The sequence below is a fragment of the Pongo pygmaeus genome, chromosome 12 (assembly GCF_028885625.2).
Source record: "Pongo pygmaeus isolate AG05252 chromosome 12, NHGRI_mPonPyg2-v2.0_pri, whole genome shotgun sequence".
Lineage (NCBI taxonomy): Eukaryota > Metazoa > Chordata > Mammalia > Primates > Hominidae > Pongo > Pongo pygmaeus.
The window spans coordinates 35,512,470-35,532,874 of NC_072385.2; the positions used below are offsets into that span (position 1 = coordinate 35,512,470).

The 20,405-nt window shown below is 40.7% G+C and overlaps 1 long non-coding RNA gene and 1 pseudogene across 1 annotated transcript; both read right to left on the bottom strand.

The window, feature by feature from the left end:
• Nucleotides 1-1,479: 1,479 nt before the first annotated feature.
• On the bottom strand, nt 1,480-3,314 carry LOC129030418 (adenosylhomocysteinase-like; annotated as a pseudogene).
• A 13,704-nt stretch (nt 3,315-17,018) lies between these two features.
• On the bottom strand, nt 17,019-18,902 carry LOC129030896 (uncharacterized). Its single transcript, XR_008500798.1, has 2 exons — nt 18,830-18,902; nt 17,019-17,537 (listed from the first exon to the last, which is right to left on the bottom strand). It is a non-coding gene; the product is annotated as an uncharacterized LOC129030896 (long non-coding RNA).
• Between the last annotated feature and the right edge of the window lie 1,503 nt (nt 18,903-20,405).

Consider the following 20,405-nt stretch of genomic DNA (forward strand, 5'->3'; position numbering starts at 1 on the left):
CAACACATATTAATACTCTCAGAATCCAACTTGCTCTGTTTACATACATGGACGTGTTTATTACTTGCTACCAGAATTCAGTAAAGAAACCATAATCATAAATACAGCTCCCTAAAGGCAACATAGATCAACTGAAAAAAATTACTAATAGTCGCTAATAATTAAATTATTATAAGTTTATATTCATCACATAAATAACTTTGAAGGAAAGAAAATATGGCAAGGGCAGAAAATGTAAACCTGGATATGCAAAGCATCAAAACGGATGTCTTGTAAAGACTGTAACTTACCCTCTGTGTGACTTTGACTCCATTGCTGTCAATTTCCTTTGCACATGTTCTTGCTCTTCTAAGAAGGATGCTAGGCATAGTCTGGGTACCTCTCAGCATCTCACATAGAGAAGATCTGCATCTTTTTCTCTTTTTTTTTTAATTATAAATGAGTTAAATTCATCTATTAAATGACAGTCTAAGATTGGGTTAAAAACAGGTTATTTACAAGAGACATGTCTGAAAAGACAAGAGTTCCCTCTTTACTCATTCTTTCAAGCCTAAGGGGTTACCCGCAGAACCTCACACTGCAGACAACCCCTTGTCTTCTCAATGCTTCATTGGTACGTGACTATACCCCCTTATTCATACCATACATTGTTGGCAGTGAATTATTTATAAAATAAAGCCTCAAAATTGTTTTAGGCATCAAGATTTTTATTTACTCACCTTCCTGCTTTCTTTGAGGTTATAAACATTATATAAATATTATAAATCAGATTACTCTATTTTGGACCCAGGGTTGTGATAGGAACCCTCTTGTTACAAAATGATGGCAGATATATGCTGGCTTTGTGTTTTTCTGGCCCCTTTCAACCTCTGGCTGTCCCTTCTCTGTCCTTTCTCAGTTGTCCCTTAGTGGTCTATTCTAACCCCTGTAAAATAGAGACTAAAAGTACCAACCTCATTGTTATGAGGTTTAAGAGAAGGCCCAGCACCAAGCCAGGCTCTCAGGAAAATTCAAACAGTTCTTCCTTGCCTTTGAATATAGCACCTTCCATCTGTCATGGGCTGAGGAACCACTGAACCAAGAACACGGGTATAAATCCACAGGCCAGGTGAAGGCCTAGGTGGTAAGGTACATGGGCTTTGTGACTCCACTACCAATTTCCAGGCTTAGGAAGGACAGACTTAGTGAGCAGTTCCAAGACCACTGAGCTCACGGTTCCCTGTGGCTGTCTCCCTTGTACCTGCATCCTGACCACGGCTTGAGGAAGGGCCTTTCGATTCCGCCTGCTTGGAATCGATTCCCCCTCACTTGGAACAGTATGAGGGGTGCAGCAGAGGCCCAAAACTGAGGGACTAGCACCAGGGAGTCTATGGCAGACACTGACAAACCAATCGCAAAGTTGGTGCCATTTGCTCTTACAGAGGAGGGGCGGGGCCTGGGCAAGGACAGCAGGTGGAAGATGAAGGGCAGGCATGGCACTCAGTAGCGGTTGTGATCTGGCTTGAAGGGGCTGCCACAGGACATACCCAGGTACTGGGCCTGCTTCTTGGTCAACTTGTGAGTTTCACATTCAGCTTGCCCAGGTGGGATTCAGCCACTGCCTCATTCAGCTTCTTGGGCAGCAAGTAAATCCCACCAGGGTACTTGTCTGGGTGGGTCCACAGCTCAATCTGCACCATCACCTGGTTGGTAAAGGAGTCACTCATCACAACGCCGAGGTGGCACATGGAACAGCCCAGGCTGACCAGCAGACCCTCAACCAGCAGGATGGTGCCGTGCTGCTCTTCAGCCAGTCCTGGCCACCTGGGGCTTGATGGTCACCTTCTCCCCAGCATTCACGTTGAGCCACTTGGCATTGATCTCCACGTCAAAGTGACCAGGGTTACACATGATCGCATCATCCTTCATCTGCTCAAAGTGCTGGCCAAGGATGATGTCAACACATCCTGTGGCAGTGACAAAGATGTTGCCCTCCTGACAGGCCTCATCTACGGCGGTCACCTCATAGCCCTCCATGGCAGTCTGTAGCAGGTTGATGGGGCCGATCTTGGTGATGATGAAGGGGTCCCCAAAATTCCACAGGGCCTGGGCACAGCCCTTGCCCATGTCACCATAGCCTGCCACCATGGCTACCTTGCCGACAATCATCACATCCATAGCCCTCTTGATGCCATCTATGAGGGACTCCCGGCAGCCTTAGAGGCTGTGAAAGTTGCTCTTGGTGATGGAGTTGTTGACGGCAGGCACTTTCAGGATCCCCTTGGCCGTAATCTTACGTAGGTTGTGGACCCCGGTGGTGGTCTCCTCAGAGATGCCTTGGATGCCCGGCAAGAGCTATGGGTACTTGGTGTGGATGTGGTTGGTGAGGCCGCTACCATCATCCAGAATAATGCTTAGGGGCATGTCTTTGAAGTAGTGATTGTTGGATGCATAACAGGTATCCCTTGCTTGTTTCACCCTTCCAGGCATGCACTGGAATGACAGCCTTGGCAATGGCAGCCGCCACCTGGTCCTGGGTGGAGAAGATGTTGCGGCTGGACCACTGTACCTCAGCATCCAAGGAGACAACGGGTCTCAGTGAGGATGGCTCTCACCACGGTCACATACGGCCAGCCAGAGATATGGGTGCCCTTCAGTGGCTTGGAGGCGAAGTACAGCTCCCACACATGCATCAGACCCAGCATCTCACTCTCCACAATATCCAGGGCCTTGTGTCCCCAGGCGGCCAGGTCGATGTCAGCAACTTTATAGGACAGTTTGTCAGACATACTGGCAACACTTCCACAAAGTGTGATGGACACGGACAAAGGGGGCCAGGCCTCGGAGAGGGGACAGGCATGGGGCAGGCGGCACTGGGCAGGGCAGATCTGCATTTTCTAGTCCTGATCAGCTTCTGACCTGGCTGCTCATGTTTAATGCAGCACCATTGTATTCGTCAGGCTAAGCTAGATTTTGCTACAGTGACAGATCACTCAAAAATCTGTGTGGCTTTTCACACACACAAAATATATTTCCCACTCACACCACATATTCAACACAAAGACCACAGGGAGGATTGGCTCATCCTAAACACATGAAGACCTGGCCTAACGGAGGCTCCATTTGGATATATTCTTCCACGGTCTCTAGATATGAACATGGGAATCAAGTAAACAACACTCAAGCTCTTAAAGCTTCCCTCCCGATATAAAATAATTACTGGCTAAAGCATGGCCTTACCTAACTCCAAGAAGGTAAGGAAATGCAATTCTACCAAGTGCCTAACAGGAAAATAAAAATATCTGATAAATGGTACTGACGATTTCCTAAAGTACCTCCACAAAATAAGGAGCTGACATTTTTTATTTTGAGCTGGAATATACTCCAAGACTCTGAACTGACAAATGATAAAAAATATAATATATACGGCCAGACACTGTCCTCTGTTTGTTAAGCAGTGGCAGAACCACCCCTGCTACTACTCCAGTGACCATCCCCTCCTTCCCAGTTAATATAAAAGGATTACAGAGTAAAGAAGGATGGAAGGGCTGCTGGGGCCTCATAGATCTGCAGTGTCAGGAATGAAAAGGGGTCTCCCTCTCTTCTCCATAATCAAATAAATGGGGCTTTATGAGACCCTGTGGTTTGATGAGGAGTGCCTGGGAGGAGGGGACACCAGTGCCCTACTTCCCAGCTGAAAGTTGCAAATGCATTGAAAATTGCAATGCAAATTGCATTGAAAATGCAAGTCAGCCGGGCGTGGTGGCTCAGCCTGTAATCCCAGCACTTTGGGAGGCCGAGGCGAGTGGATCACGAGGTCAGGAGATCGAGACCACCCTGGCTAACACTGTGAAATCCCATCTCTACTAAAAATACAAAAAATTAGCCTGGCGTGGTGGCAGGCGCCTGTAGTCCCAGCTACTTGGGAGGCTGAGGAGGGAGAATGGCGTGAACCCGGGAGGTGGAAGTTGCAGTGAGCCGAGATTGCACCACTGCACTCCAGCCTGGGTGACAGAGCGAGACTCCATCTTAAAAAAAAAACAAAGAAAATGCAAGTCATATAGGCCCACCACTAGAGAGCAGTGAATGAGAGTGCCCTCAGGGAAACCTGACAGTATATTCTGGTTGTAAAGGGTGTAGAGACTGTCAAGACTAGTGTCTACACCTGGTCTAGTAGTTTCTGAGGTGGGAAGGACTGTGGAAATAGCGTTTGGTAGCAGAGTAGGCATGGATATAACTTTCCCTAGTTTCCTCAGTCCTCAGAGACGGGGGATTAAAAAAAAGGAATTTAGTATTGGACATGACTCCATAGAAGGAATATAGGGATAAAAGGAGGGGAGACCCTTCCCCAAGAGAGTGTTGAATGAAAGCATGGAGCACTAGAAGGGCCCAAGGGACTTCTTCCCTTTGAAGGAGTCCTCAGCAGAGGGCCACCCTAAACAAACCCCTATACCTTCTATGCAGAGGCCAGTGCATCAGAAGAGACCACCAGCATCAGGTAAAACAAGACCAAGCCAAGAGTGAGACCAGGACCATCTCCCCAGCACCAATGGACAAACATGTGTGAAAGAATATCTCTGATACTCTTATCCCTACCCCCAACCTTGTCTCAAACTCAAAAGACTAGGCCTACCCAGAGAAATGAAAGAAGAGAAGAGGGGCTGGGCATGGTGGCTCACACCTGTAATCCCAGCACTTTGGGAGGCCGAGGTGGGTGGGTCACGAGGTCAGGAGATCCAGACCATCCTGGCTAACAAGGTGAAACCAGTCTTTACAAAAAATACAAAAAATTAGCCAGGTGCGGTGGCAGGCACCTGTAGTCCCAGCTACTCGGGAGGCTGAGGCAGGAGAATCACTTGAACCCAGGAGGTGGAGGTTGCAGTGAGCCAAGATCAAAAAAAAAAAAAGAAAAGAAAAGAAAAAGAAGAAGAAGAGAAGAAGAGAAAAGAAGAGGAAAGGCAAAACTGGACCCATTCCATGGGGTTGAAGAGTGGGTAATGAAAGAGCAGTGTTTCTCTCAATTACATTACCTCTTTCTAAGATTTTTAATAAAACATGATAATTATGACAGTATCAAATGTTGCAGCAAAATGCTTGGTCACAGCCACTTAGCATTGACATCTCTACTAATAGAACTTTCTATCTAAGTCTTTTTTTTCCCTAAGACGGAGTCTTGCGCTTGTTGCCCAGGCTGGAATGCAGTGGCACAGTCTTGGCTCACTGCAATCTCCACCTCCAGGGTTCAAGCGATTCTCCTGCCTCAGCCTCCCGAGTAGTTTGGATTACAGGCGCCTGCCACCACACCAGGCAAATTTTTTGTATTTTTAATAGAGAACGGGGTTTCACTATGTTGGCCATGCTGTTCTTGAACTCCTGACTTCATGAACCACCCACCTCGGCCTCCCAAAGTGGTGGGATTACAGGCGTGAGCCACCACGCCTGGCCCCCTTCTATCTAATTCTAAACCATTCCCCTGGCAAGTATTCCAACACCAGCCACGTCATGAGGAAGTCTGCAAATGTGTTCTGCTATTGTGAATTACACGTGGTTTAATTTTGTTTTAATCAAATTAATTCCTCTCACATTACATGAGCTCAAAATTATAGTGACAGTCTTAAACCAATTGTAAATGCAGACTTTGATTAATCTTTAAAAGGGCAAGTTCAACAGCATTGCATAGAGCAAAGAGGTGAAGCAGAAAAATAATTGTAGTGTTCCTGTTTATTTAAAAAAAAACTGCTTCTCTAGATTTCACATTCCTAGTGATAAAGGGAAATTGTAGCACCTATTTATACTGTGTAATATGTATCAAGCATTTCCAGGTTTTCTCCACTTTTCTGTAAAACTTGGAAAAGGTATTGGATCTTGGCTCACAAATACAGACCTTGAATATTTTAATTGGGAATCACACAATCATACATATGCTATATTAGATTTTTTTCTGTGAAAATTCAGTAGCTGAGCCAATACAAAAACTCCTCAAATATTTTAGCAAATGTCCAGGTGCTGTCATCCCATTTGGTACCCTTTGCAATTTGCCTTTTACATTGAAGGTTTCTTGCCATGTCGGAATCAAAAGCACATCCTGATCTGAATTTTTAGCCAGGTTAAAAGCTTTAAAAACGTTTTAGAGGAATATTGAGCATCTCTTAATAAAGTGAATTTTGTTCTCATCATTTATTTGGCCCCACCTACATAGATTATCCTTGCTAGTTCTGCCTTCTTATATTCAGAAGGGCAAAAACAATATTTAAAAGAATATATCGTACAGAACAAAGTCTCTCTAGAACACAAAGAGGAAAACATTGAGTAAAAAGGAAAGGGCACAATGGAATTATATTTCTTTCTAGACCTATGACCTGAGTTCCCTAGAGCGGCACTTCCAACAGAAATACCAGGTAAGCTGCAAATGAGAGCCACATACGTAATTTTCAATTTTCTGGTAACCACATTCAAAATAAATAAAAAGAAACAGGTGGAGTTAACTTTAACAATATATTTTATTTAACCCAATACTTTCAAGTTATTGTCATTTTAACATATGATAACATAACATGTATTAATGTGGTACTTTAAATTCTAATTTTTGCACTGTCTTCAAAATTCAGAGTGCATTTTACACATACAGCACATTTCAAGTGCTCAATAGTCATATGACATTAGCAGCCACGTATAGCCAAAACAGCTCTGAAGAAGAGGCTCTGCAAAAGACCTGCTAACATGTATACAAGTAGCCTCTATACCTATGCTGGTGGAATTCTAATGCTAATGTTAGTAATAATGACTGTAACAATGATAGAATTAGGAGACTCTTAATTTTCACTATGATTGAAGCTCTGTAACAGGTTGTTACAACGGTGTTTAGGAAGCAAGCATCATCTAGCACTTACAGATGAGGAAACTGAGGTTCAGCACTTGCCTGATGTCACTGAGCTGACAAGAACTCTCTAGCTTGAATGGAATCCAGATCAAGCCCACAGCTGTGTTCTTTCCCACCCACCCAATGACACTCATCCCAGAATGTGGTCCTGAACAAGACCAGCGTGGGGCTAGACCTTGCTGCCAGAGTACTTAGATCACTGGCAGGTTTTGAGGAAACCTGGGGTAGGCTTTGTGTTTCACGTATCCCAGGATTTCTCATAAGGATTGCAAAATAAGTGAGGGTATGACTCTTTCAGGGATTAAGTCAGCTTTGATGGAATTCCTGAAAGTCTGTATCAAGTCATGAATGTCCATTTTCCCAGATGCTCAGGAATCACTGGAGATGCTTACCCCTTGGGGCACGCTTAGAGCGCTCAGTAATTTAACTCATCTAAAGTCACACAGATGATAACTGCAAGCGCTAGCTGTAGACCTCTGCCTGCCTGATTTTCCACAGCCTCCTTCGTGTGTCCTTTTTGGCCTGTACCTTGGAGAATCATATCTGATGCTTATTTATTCTCACCAAAAAACAAACAAAAAAAACAGTGAATAGCCCTTCATCCATAAAACGTCTTTGCTCAGTAAGATAGAGAAGAGCCCCTGGCCCTCAAAAAAAAATAATAAATTGAGGGCAGTCTCATAGGAGATTTCCACCCCGGGGTTGTAACAGGCCAGGGTTTATGCTCAGGGGTTAATAATGCTAATAATGATGATCGTAATAATGATAGAATTAGAATACTCTTAATTTTCACTATGATTAAAGCTCTGTAACAGGTTGCAACAACCTGTTTCAATATGAACAACAAGCTTCAATCATAGCGAAAATTCAATCATAGTGAAAATTAAGAGTATTCTAATTCTATCATTATTAGAGTCATTATTATTAGCATTATTAACCCCTGAGCATAAACCCCAGCCCATTGAATGCTTGACATGTCCAGACACATCTGTGGGGCTAGTGAGTGAGCCCTCTTCACACAAAAGCTGGAGCAGGCTATGGGGATGGGACAAGTGTCCTCTGGGTTGTGGCAGAAAGGACAGGTCATCTGAGCAGAGCGTGCTGCTTAATACTCAAATTTTTCTACTGCTCACTCCTCAGTGACTCCTGGCTGAAACCTGGGGTATGAGACTGCAAGGTAAGAACTCTAAGTGGTCCCCTCACTGCATCTCTGCGGGCATTGACAGTGCAGCGACTTTGACAGGAGAAGCAAAAATCATTGCATGGCCAGCCCAGGCACCGCACCCACCAAAGTACACGTCCTGAGAGGGCAGGGGGCACGGTGGGGCCTTCCATGGGCCTCAGCGGCAGGAGACAGCCCTTTATGGTTCCCAGCTGCAGAGATGCTGCCTCTGACACCAGGGGATCTCAGAGGCTTTATCACAGTAAGTCAGAGCAGGAAAGAAGCATAACCAGCAAAGGAGGCAGTCATCCCTCAGACCTCCTTTTAAACACAAGAGGAAGTTTCAGGGAGGCTGAGACAGAGATCATCTACTTTGCCTCCCTTTTTTCTGAGTATATTCAGACTAGGGTTGCCAGATTTAGCAAATGAAAATACTAGACACCCAGTTAAATCTGAATTTCAGATTAACAATGACTAATTTTGGTGTAAATATGTCCTATGCAACATGCTACTAGACATACTACCAAAATGTTGTTTGTTGTTTATCTGAAATTCAAACTTAATTAGGTATCCTGCATTTTAGCTGGGGTGCATAATCTGACCCCATGCTAGTTTATACACAAAATATGAGTTTCTAATGCTTTCACTGTGAGACTTGGATGGCAAATAGCACGGCCATTAAAAGGCCCAGACGGAAGTCAGAAATCCTACATATGAAATTAGCTCTGACACCTATCAAATATGTGGCCTGAAGAGTTGGAATTGTTTATCTCAGTTTTATTGTCTTCATTTGTAAAATGGAAACTGTATCTCTTCCTTCAGCTATTATTAGGATTTAATGAACCAATAAGTGGTCAGTAAGTAGAGGATATAATTATTCCAGAAACTGTTCTTGTGTAAATATCAAAAATAATCAACATTTATTATTGTGCATATACTTTGTATCTAATGCCCAATTGCTGTGGGATTATCCTAATTGCCTTTCAATCTCATAGAGTACGTTTTTTAAAAAAATTTTAATAACAGTGGGAACATTTTTAAAATGATTTTAGATCTTAAAAGTTCTGATATTGGATACCTTAGAAATTTTAGGAATCAGAACCAAGTCATTCAGGAATAAAATGGATGGCATTCTATTTTAATAATAAAAATAAAAACGTTACTTAAATTTAAAACAAATTATTGCAATATTTACAGAGGTGTCATGCATCAAAAATACTAAGCTATGGAAAATATTTTTTAGCGTTTATAAGGTACAGCAACTGCTCCTGAAATCCTAGATTCATCAATGATGTGTGTTCAGTGTTCAGAGAAGCTCAGTCACTGATATAATCATTGATACATTAGACCAGTGTCTGAGAGCACACACCCACAGAAATACAAACAACACATACACATACAAATGTACTTTTTTTGAAGCCATAGAGAATCTCAGAATTCTGAGAGGGAGAAGATGTGCCACTATTTGACAGTAACACTTGGCAATAGTTCTGACAGTTTGAGGAGAAGCCAATCTCAGTGGTAAAACCCTTTTATGGGCCCTTGGCTGGGACATTAAAATAGGAGTAAAGTGAACGAGAAAAGCAGGGTTGGCGAGAACATGAGGCAGGCTTCACTTTGTTTATTTCTGCCTTCACTGTAAACTGTGCTCATGGCGGAATTTACATTGTGCCAGTTTTGCGTCGCCTCATAGAGTACAGACCAGGGCAAGTGAAGGGAGATTGGAGAAATGAGAGTTAAGGGGGTTCTCTCTTCTCATTTTAGCTTTTAGCAAAACTTTGAATTTATCAAATGGCTTTAGCTTTGCTAAAGTCATTGAGCGCCTACTATATCCCAAGAGCTAGGTTAGTGCTTGTCCTTGCCCATGTGCAAAATGGGAATAATAACCATATCTATTTCATAGGGATGTCCTAATGATGAAGTACAAGAATGCTTATAAAGTGCTTGTCACCAGCGGCTGGCAGGGAGTAAACATTCAATAACTGTTAAGCCTAAAACTGAATGGTAAATTTAGAGCATTATAATTATTGAGCAGTGAGTCAGTACAGATCCAGGATTCAAACTGGGCAGCCTGGCTCCAGAGCCAGCCCTCTTAATCACTATCTTGCACTGTCGCCATTAATTATCCATTAATTTTCATAGAACATTTGAAAGTGCATCATTGTGGTTATTCTTAATATTGATAAAATGAGGCACAGGGAATGTTAATGGCTTGGCCAAGATTTTAAGAAAAGGGAAGCTTCATCTCACAGCCACCATTCTCCACAGTAGTTTGGTAAATAAACCTTAATCAATGCACACAGCACACTATTAGAGAAAGTATTGTAGGAAAAAATAATTAAATAATTAGAAGATATGGTCCCCACATGGAGTCGGCTTACTTTCTGGTCAGGAAGATGAAGCCAACACCGATGACTCAAAAAAGAATCAATGAGTAGTAATGCACACCATGTGAATACATGGATATAAAATGTGCATACAAAGAATTGAAAGGAGAAAATTGAGAGGGAGCAGTCCCAGAAGCTTCCAGGAAAAGGGAAATTTAGAGCCAAGTTTAGAAAGAAAAGAGGGGTATGGCTTGGCAGAGTCTTCTCACTCCAGCCACCTTGCCAATCAACAAATCCTCCTTGTCCAAGGGCCGTCCCCAAAGGGAACCGTGATGGCGGGTGTGTGCGCAGCTCCAGCCTGCAGCCCTCCCCGCGAGGAGAGCAGGAGACAAGTCAGTCTATGCTCAGAAAATGGCCCTTGACAAATGGCCAAAAGAATTCACCAGTGTGGTAGAGATGACCCATTCCAAGAGAAGGGGAAAAAAAAAAAACTTTATATAAAGATGGAGTCCTGTAAAAAATCCCAACCCTCCCTTTTTTTTTTTTTTTTTTCCTGTGGCATTGTAAATTATTTCCTTGCCAGTCTTAGAATGCACACTGGCTTTTCATACTTCAATATCTGGATTTACATGTGCTCTACAGTGTACTCCCCTTTTTACCCTTCCCCCTTTCTATGCTCTTATTCCCACCCTCTTCCTCTTCCCACACCACCCCAGAAGACAAACAAAAATAAAACAAACAAACAAATATGTGGAACTTCTTACTTGGAATGATTCAAGAGTCTCTATACTATTAAGACACTGAGTAATGATTGGCTGCCTTCCAGGTGGCTGTGCAGTCTGTTAAATAGCTCAATTAGTGAGCAGCGCTCTCTCACTCGCTCTCTTGCATGCACTCTCTCTCTCTCTCTCATTGAATTTTGCCAAGTGCATGCTGCATTGTTGGAAGGGGCAGTGCCAAATTAGCCTAGCAACATCCCTTTATAGCCCTGACGTCTGGGACACCTCAGAGCAGCAGAGAAATCACCGTTCCCCAGGCCTTGCCGGGACTATGAGGCAGCAGAGCATTGTGGCAGGACGATTTTTCCTTCTGAAGGGTGGTTAATGAGCAATGTAGGTGAAGACCCCTGAGAGGTACCTGGGCATCCTGCCCACCCAAATAGAAGACCGCGTTGAGATGGCAGTCGGAGATGGAGCCCATGACCAGAGAGAGGGACAGAGGAGAGGAGCGCGGGGACAGTGCCGGACATAAAGTAAAAGCGCTGCCAATTCATTTAGGTCTGAATGATTTTAAGTAAACCTTGAATCCTTTCTTTAAAAAAACAACAGCAGCAATATAATTCTTAAACAAAATATATAAGCCAAAAATGCCAGTGCAATGTAAATCAGCTGTCTGCCTGTAACACCGTTTATTCCAGAGCTCAGCCATCAATTTCTCATTCTGTCTTCCTGTAAAAGAAGGTTTAGGCACACACCCTCCACCCACCAAACACACCTAAAGTGAGCCCTCAAATTGGTGCTATATTTATGTCTATTTGTGGTTCAACCAGACATAAACAGTGTCAGAAGAGAACAAATGAGAAAGCTGCATTCTATACAGAGTACACAAGCCCTACATAATTCACAATCCCTTAGTTGAAACTTGTTGCAGAGCTCTGAAAATTCGTACAGAAAGCAGGACATTCATGTCATAAGGTAAACACATTTAGTCTGTTGTCTGTTTCAGTAACACATTTATTGGTACAGGCTATGTGATACTGATGTATTCATTACATCTTGGCATTTACAATATACAGTATTTCGCTGTTTGACTCATTACAGCCTTCATACCAATTAGGTGAAAGAAAATATTGTTTGCAAAAATACTTTTAGGGGGATTACATTTATCCTAGAATATTATGTATCACAATTTTAGAAACATTAAGTCCCAACATTTACATATAATTATTATGGTTATACCCTAGAGAAGATATTTAAATGTCTCTACCCTATCTATTGGGTATATGTTTCCCTTGGAAGGAGAACCCTGTCAAACAATTAGAGTGCCGAAAGAAGTGAAAATATTCTTGGTTGCTAAATTGGAGAAAAAGTTGCCCCAAGATAAAAATTTTTAATGTAAAATTGCACTTTGATTCGGGTGGTTTATTTTTGTTATGACATTATGGGAATTTTATTCTTTGAATTTTAAGCATAAAATCATACAACTCAATTATCAAGATATTTGCACTGAGAAAATCAAATACTGAAATTAGACCGGTAGATTTTTATGTGGACTTGAATCTGCTTCTTTGTAATTTCTGTGGGTACTTGGAAGTGTTTTGCCATGAATGCTAATGTGCTTTGTGTTTTAAGTAGTGATTCTGCACATTTTGAAACACAGGCAAATTTGAGCTGGGGATACAGGCAGAGCACTTTGTTGGATGCTGCTGAAGCAAATCATAAAGGTCCTTCAAAAATGAAATCTCTAAATATATATTTTTCAGATGGAAAGACAGTGTACCTATGAATGCCTGCCTATCTTTTGGCTGGATATATATCTTAATAAGAAAGATAAAGTTAATTTTAATTTTAATAGTAAGTCCTCACTACCTTCACACATAGCCATATTTTCTAAAGGACAGATCAAAGGCGATAAGAGATACCTGTGTAAGTCACTAGTAAAATACTGCTTTAGGATAATCCCTCATCTCTTCCCCCCGCCCCTGTTTTTTTTTTTTTTTTTCTGAAAAAACAAGGAAGGAAAATGAGAGAGAGAAAGAAAGCATAATCAAAAGCCTACATGACAAAGAGTTGACAGTCAGATTCTGTGGTAAATGATTCCAGAGTCGCTGGCCTGCGGAGACGCTGAGGAAGTCCCCAGCAGACCTGATTAATTCCAGTCTCTCCAGCTGCCAGGGGAGCAGAGGGTAAGCAGTTTCGCAGAGAGGAGCCTATTACCACTACTAGGCTGAAATAGATCTAATCAACTCACAGCCGCTCAAAAGAAAACTTTACAGGTTTAGCTCACTAAGGCAGTGCTTTAAAATGATGACTACAAAGGACCATGGGAGTCTGAAAGCATTTAGTCTTTATTGCAGCTCAAGGAAATTTTCTGCTGTGGTTAGGCCATGCTGATTTACTGAACACGACAAAGCCTCCCAGACTGTGTGACATCATTTGTTTAAAGGCCCCAGTGCTCATACTGGACAATTTCGAATACTACTTTTTTTTTCTTCAAAAACAGTTAATTTGTTGATATTTCATCGGTTTGGGCTAATTACATGCACCATTATAAATGTCTGAACTAACCTACTTTAACATTTAATTTAAACAACAATGCTCTGTAATTTGTCATGGTGCTCACAAAGTGATGAATATTGCAACTTTGTTTTCTAAGCAATCAACATTTTATCAGTGACTCTTAGGAGGAAATTCCTGGCACAAAGGAGATCCTGGGAATCTGATACAGTGTTCACTTCCTTTCCCCAGCATCAGAATTTAAGTTATATAGCAATTTGTGTCAGAATAGTCGAAATGGATTGAAAACTATATGAACTAATAAACACTGTAGCAAATAAAGTTCTAGATTTTTAAAAGTATTTTGTAACCTAGGTTGGGTTGTATAACCACCTTCTTTTTGATGGAAAATAAACAGAGGGAAAATTATTAAGGCCAGATTGAAACCAAGTAGCCATTTGTCTTTTTTTTTTTTTTTTTTTTTTCAGTTGTTGGAAATCTTAGTAAAGATTTGCAGAGGTAAAATCTGCTTTTGTTTAAATAATCAAGATTTGGAAACTGCACGAGTTACATGATATGTTGTTTAGAATGCTGTGTGTGATAGCAAATATGCACACACATGCTTATGAAATTCATTGATTACTAATGAATTCCCTGATCATACCAGCAACCGAAAATTAAAGGGGAGTACTCAAATCATTGAATTTAAGTTAATTACAGATGATAATCTGCAAACTGCTTCCTTCAGAAATTTTAAGTCCAAGGAAGACACAGTAGGACCCAAAAGATGAAGAGGAAGCAGAGATAAGATAAATGATGGGTGCACGTTGTGCACATGTACCCTAAAACTTAAAGTATTAAAAAAAAAAAGATAAGTGATGGAAAGTTGGAACTTTTATAGTCACTTCTGAGCCTCTCTGTTTAGACATTATGTCGATGTCTAACCCCCATTATGTCCTTCGGGTTAGGGGTGTGTGATGCGGGGAGAGGGTGCGGCTGAGCAAGGCTGCTAGGCATGCCACAATTTCAGAAAAAGCAAAATGTCCCAAGAAGAAGTCCCAATATTGCATTGGGATCTGACTTTTAGATGTAGAAAAACACCCTTGCCTGCTGATCATTTGCATAGAACTGACCACAACACCTAGTAATATCGTTAGTATTGTTATATGAGTTATAGTTGTTATTCATATGCTTAGAGCTCTTGATCATCAGTTTTTTCCCCTTAAAATAGATTTTTGAGCTATTTATCCCTAGCTGATTCAGAGGTCATGGAGGAGCCTGGACTTTCCTACATGTCAAGGAGTCCAAGATGCATCATAAATACCCATATTTGAATATGGATTTGGAAATGTCTAAATTTTATCAGAACATTACCTTTGGTTCTGTTATGTCTTTGAATTACATCACTGGAGTTCAAGCAGGATTTGTGTTTTAGATCAGCAAAACATTTCCTTTTCTGAGGCTTTTTCAATTTTGTCTCACTCGAATAATATTAAACTACTTAAAATGTCAACACCAAGAATCCAGCAGTACCTGTAGACTAGATATAAATGCCTATGGAACCACAGATCTGAACAGGTCAGTCCTCAAGGCACCAAGGGCCAGATTTACGTCTATCTCTTGCAGTGACAGTTGGTTCCTACTGGCCTCAAATGTGCAAGCAATTAGACAGCTGTATGTATAATTGGTTTGACATGCCCCGTTTTTTCTCCAGAGAGAAAAACTACCTTTAAAAATTTCAAGGATGAATTTTTGATGATATAGATAGCTTTTTGAAGTATGATATTTTATCATTTATTTGGATCTAATGGAGATCCAAATAAAAGTGTCATATTTTGAGAAAGTATTAGATGTGTATGGCATCAGATGGTTGGCTTGATCCTTGAATAGAGAACTAGGCTGTTGGAGCCCAGGTCATGAATACCCATATCAAAGTCTGCCTGTTTGTTTCAGTCTGTTCTAAAACCTAATGACAACCTAGTACTTAGTATTGTTGGAAAAAAGAATCGTTGATGGGAGGATAGGCAGGGCTAGGTAGGAGAAAAATAAAAAGATTAGTATAAGCCTGTATCTGGAAAACAACTCAAAGCAAATGACCTACTGAAGCCCAACCAGTAGCATCATTTTCACCTACAAACAAGAACTCTTGGAACTTTCTCTTCGTTATTTGGAAAGAAAAACAAAATTACTAATAATCAAACTCAAGGTTAGATAGTTTTAACAGTAAGGAAAAAATAGAAATTACTCATGAAGTTAGAACATTGAAGAAATAAAGTGAGACGGATCACTATAGGAAAATCCTGAATGAAGCAAATGTTTTCTTGAGTACAAGGATGTATAATTTTAGGAAAGATTGAGCTATTTGCCATCTTGCTAATGTATATGTTGTTGGATTTACTTACTATGGATTTTACCACTTTAATGTCATGGTTAGTGTTAAAGTACATGGGGTGTGTGTCTAATCGATGTCATGCCTATCCCAGGAAGTCACTAAGGAGCAGCCCTGTCACAACAGCCTCCAAAGGACAGAGAGTGAACCACAGAGGAAATTTGAACGCATGTACAGTGGGTTCCATTACCAGGGAGCCTGAGCTTGGGACAAGAGGAGCTCATCACCACCAGCAAATACTACCAACATTCCCAAGAGTTTGTTTCCCATACTTTTAAAGGAAAAAAAAAATTGATGGTTCTGAAATCACCTGGGTTTGTTTTATTACATTGTATCTTCTGGCAAGATCAGTGATGGCAGATGTGATTCAGCAATAGAAGCATGGCTGTACTGGTAGGTTTTTAAAATAAATTCAAGGGCTGTACTTTCTGACTGGCTCCCTCCCTGTGGTTTGGCTTTTTAATGGAGTTCAATAGGCTTCATGTTTCTTATTATGATTTCCTTTAAAATCTCCATATACGATAATGTTTGTGCTACTGGATGTTGCTCTAGTTTTCTTTAAATGCCACATCTTCAACACAGTATAGTAAAGATGTGCTAACTAAACTCAATCCATTTTACATCAATTAATTCAGACTGTGATCTCTCATCAGACTGCATATGTTAAGTAGGACTTAGGGCTGGTCAACAGATGTAAACTATTCAGAAATGTGGTGAGCAACCAACTCCAATGACAATTCCTGAGCCAGATTTTTTTTTTTTACTTGTTCAGATGCTAAAGGATTGTATTTCAGTTCAGCTAGATATTGGACATCAGAGAAGGCTACATTTTATGGCTCCCCTGAGTATATGTCAGTTGTAGTTATTTTAATTATTTCTAACATTCAGTTCTCCTGAAATGGCCACCCTTACTTTGATGCTTGCATTGATGAAGGCCATGATCACTAAGGAGCACAGTGTTAAACTGAATGAGAATAGCACAAGGTGACTTTATATATATTACACACATCCCTTCCTTCCAGGAAGCGGTCCACCTCCCCACCAAAAACACAAGAAAAGTACCACCAAATTTGACTTTTTAATAGATAGTTTCTGCAAAAAAATGCTACACAAAACAGTAAGCATTAAAATTATTAATAGCCCTGTTTCTGTGTTCTTGGGAAACAGTGACAGAGTTTACATGCTAGCGAATCTTGCATACGCAAAGGTCAGGCACTCCATGCCTCAAAAGACAAATCCACGAAAATATGAAGACCACCATATGTAAGACCCAGCATTCCCATCACATCTCTCTAGTGTGAACGTGGGGAAGTTTATTGGTAGAGTGAAGTTTAGAGCTTCACACAGAATTAAGAGGTTTCTTTGAAATGTCTATATGGTTATGCTCCTAGTGACAGAAAGAGTGATGTCTGAGAGTGAAAAGGCTATGCAAATTACAACTATTCCAAATCAAAGTTGAAGTCCAAAGATCTCTGGCCAATCACAGGGTTCGTTTCTGCCCCCTGGTGGATGGAGAGGCATTTCCACACGCCCATTATGTTAGTTGTAAAACAGGGACTTCAATGGGTTTTCTGAGAGCAGGTTTCTGAAAAAGACAAACAGTGATGTGGTCAGATTTAACCAATTTTCTTTTAGTGAATGCTTTGTAACAAAGTAAAAACTTAATATGGGCAATTCTGTGCTTCCTCTGTCCTTTAGCATGTGACATGACATTTTTATTGGGGCAAGTGGCTCTGTGTATTATGGTCTTGGGTTATTCTCCACCATGTGTTTCTCTCCATATCAATTTCTTTTCCCTTCTCATCTGCTCATATCCAAAATAGAAGCTAAAAAGAGAAAGGAGACTTCCATCTCCCATTATTTTCTTCCTTGCATTTTTTTTCTGGCATCCGTTCTCCTAAGTTTCACTCCTTTTCCTTACCTTTTCCTCCCTGATATCCATGGTGGTATTTGCTATGCTGTGCTTTCAACAGGTGGATGATTTTATAGGACTAGCAACTTACACTTTTCATTTATTTTCCAGGTCAAATAAAGCAAAAACAATATGAGAACAAATTAATAAATGCATGATAGTATGGCATCCAGAGCGATTTCATTTAGATTTTGCCACCCTTATAGAAGTATTTTTGAGTGTGATATGCTCTGAAATTTTATAAAATTCTTGCCAAAGGTAAAAATAATATGTAGTGATGACATTCCCTTTTCACAAATGCACATATTGTAGAACCTGTGCCTAGCCACAGGATCTCACAATCTTTTGGGATTGGCAATTCACACAGTGCAAAATCCCATTTGCAACATAGCTTTCCCCAATCCCATGGGATTCATTGTGAGAGCATTTTAATATAATAGTTTTCTTACAGTTGAGAACTCTGGAAAGATAGCCACTAGTCTAAGACAGAGGAACATTCAGCAGTTGTGATAGTGAATTGATAGCATAAAAAAATAGTTTACCTTTTACATTTTTATGCTGCGTGTGCATTTCTTACCTACTTTTATCTACATTTTTGTGATTTCTTCTATTAGAAGGGCACAGGAGCACAGACTTTGGATTGCTACCGCATTAATCTATTTCTTTTAAAGACAAGAACTGGGATCATACTCCTTTAGGAATAATAGGTGCGCCCCTACCCACATCCCAGGAAATCCACTTCACTTCTTCCAACTTGTAATAAAACAACGATTTATGAATATTGTCTCCTTTTTCGGTAGACACCTCTTTTCCCTGCTAAGGGTTGCTTGAAGACAGATCAATGTTCCAATTTAATTAAAGTGCCCTCCCCAAGGCCCAGCCCCAGCTTTTTTTTTTTTTTTTCATTTTTATTTTCAGAAGTATCGAGTTCACAAGAAAGTGATTCTTTCAAAAATGGTATGTACGTTTCCAGGAAGAAATACCAGACGGAGTTCCGTATGCTTGCCTTCTACAGAGAGCTCACACTTCAAAATGTCCAGTGATCTCCGAAAACTGAGCAGACCAAGAGTGTCAGCTTAATTATTGACTAAATATCGATGACAATACTAACTTTGACATGTACACAGGAGGAGTAAGAGATGTGAAAAGTACAAAGATGACACAGAAGCCTCGTTGACCCAGAACTAGACCCTTTCCCAACTGTGAACACCAGGCTGGAAAATCATAGATCATTCTTAGAGCAGTCATCCCTTTTAAAGACAAAGTTTTGATTTAAAGGGGAAAGAATCTCTGCTCTCTGTGTTTAGCGGTTATTCAGGGGTTTTGACGTGAACTCTTTCGAGAGCCTCCCTTTTGTAATCACCAGGATTTGTGGTTTGCACAAATCTTTTCAAGTCTTGTCATCATCACACATACTTACACATTTAGATCTTTACACCGCTGTAAGCCATAAACAAAAACAACAGAACTTTTTTTTGGGGGGGGGGGAATAGTTCAAATTAGAGCACACTTCAAATGAAAACAATAAAATACAAATGAAAAAGTTTAGTTCATGTATAAGAAAAAAGGTGAAGCCAACCAACCAGGTGTGTTTTACCTTTAGATCGTTCTTTTTTGTATAAACAGATAAGTGACTTTTAAACCCGCAGACCACAACACTTTAATTCAGTCATTGTCATTTGGAAAAAAAAAAAAAAAAAAAAAAAAAAGGATAAGGAAAAAGCCGCAGACAAATTAGGACCAAAAGTAACCAATTAGGACAAAAAAAGTAACCAAATTTACTAATTAAAAAAATTGACTTTTTTTTGGTAGATGAATTATCCTCATCTGTGATATACATTTCAGAATGAAACTTAAATGAGCCCCTTAAAGTAGTCCTGTGACTTTAATTATTCACAAAGTACACAAATTTAATGAGTTTTTAAATATTAAAACTCTTCTCTATTGTCACTACGGTGAGCTCTTAATTTACAGAGCAATTAAGTCAGGACCCTCATTTATCAGGACATGTGCGTTTGTTGAAAATGTAGTCAGTTTTTATTAATTGATGCTATGGAAATACTGAGGTGAAATTAATGTGTGCCTTCAGAGGTCGTGCCGGTGGTGGTGGGAAGGTAGCAAGGAGCAATACGTGAGATAAATAAGTAACTGCTATTCCCCGATTTCTCTAGAGATTGCTGAAATATTAAGTGGCACAATGGTTATCGTTCTCAGCCAAAATGCTTGCAAGAAAATGCCCCCTGAGTTGTTCTCTGGCAAACATCTGTCATTGGTAGTAGCTGAGAAACGGGGAAACTTCAAAGCAGTACTTTCTGATGATTAGCAGAGTGTTGAGTGTAATGTTCTTACATTTTAATGCAAACCAAGTGTTGATGAGCTGAGAAGGTAGAATTAAAAAGTAGCCCAAATCTCCTTTGTTCTTCAGGAGGGGACTGACAAGAATGTTTGCAGTCCGTAGTGTTCCTCAGTACTCATCAATTTGTGAACCACATGAAATTCTAGCTCTGGAGGTGGATGGTGGCAGTGAAGCGGACCAGCCTG